The sequence below is a fragment of the Penaeus monodon genome, chromosome 20, assembly GCF_015228065.2.
Source record: "Penaeus monodon isolate SGIC_2016 chromosome 20, NSTDA_Pmon_1, whole genome shotgun sequence".
NCBI classification, from domain to species: domain Eukaryota; kingdom Metazoa; phylum Arthropoda; class Malacostraca; order Decapoda; family Penaeidae; genus Penaeus; species Penaeus monodon.
This window is the reverse complement of record NC_051405.1, coordinates 2854053-2854765: the sequence shown is the minus strand read 5'-3', so window position 1 is coordinate 2854765 and position 713 is coordinate 2854053. Positions and strand designations below refer to the sequence as shown.

The 713-nt window shown below is 39.6% G+C and overlaps 1 protein-coding gene and 1 long non-coding RNA gene across 2 annotated transcripts in view; both read left to right on the top strand.

The window, feature by feature from the left end:
* LOC119585589 (calcium-transporting ATPase sarcoplasmic/endoplasmic reticulum type-like) overlaps nt 1-713 on the top strand; it is a gene marked incomplete in the record, with an annotated part of 14749 nt that overhangs the window by 11874 nt on the left and 2162 nt on the right.
* The window catches only part of LOC119585591, a 3883-nt gene that overhangs the window by 2015 nt on the left and 1155 nt on the right, over nt 1-713 (top strand). The window contains exon 2 of the long non-coding RNA XR_005229900.1: nt 585-642. This is a non-coding gene — a long non-coding RNA (uncharacterized LOC119585591). The remainder of the gene's footprint in view (nt 1-584; nt 643-713) is intronic.

Sequence of the window (713 nt, the reverse complement as noted above, 5' to 3'; positions counted from 1 at the left end):
AAGGTAATTTTGCAGTTTATTTGTTCCTCCTGAGGTCATCTAAGCAAGAACCAACTTAAACAGACTGGTCCCTAACTTTTCTCTTACTGAGTACAAGAATCTTTCAGCAGTGTAAAGTAAACTGAAGAGGAGATTTTTCCTTGTGCCTTTTGTACTGTATGTGCACCCCCACAAATCAAGTCTCGTTGTGATGCATTCCAAGTGAATCACAAATTCGTTTATCCCCTGTGAGCTTTCACACAACCCTTGCATAGATCCATGGCATGTTCAGTATACTCTTTGCGAAGGACATTACATGTGCTCTAAATGCCCAACTTACTTGCAGAGTCTAAACCTATGACTGTAAATATCTGGTGTTGGAGTGGTGTATATATATATATGTACAGTGATGACTTACCCTGTTTTCCCCTCTTCCCATACCCCTTGCTGCCCTCAAATTCCTTATGTAAACATGATATGAATATCTCTTAACATGACTCCACCAGTCTTGCGCCCTCCCCTCTTTCCACCAATTACACCCTCTTATTTTGTTTTGTTTTGAAATTCGTTGGGTCATGTATTTACCTTATCCTTTATTCCCTCAGTCCTGGAAGGAAAAAAATGAACACACAAAGCAATATTTGGCCTCTTTGGTTGCCGACAGTAAGTTCATCTATAATCTTAGAGGTTTCAAAGTTTCGTCTATGTTTTGAAAGCTGTGTCTTCTAGAATGC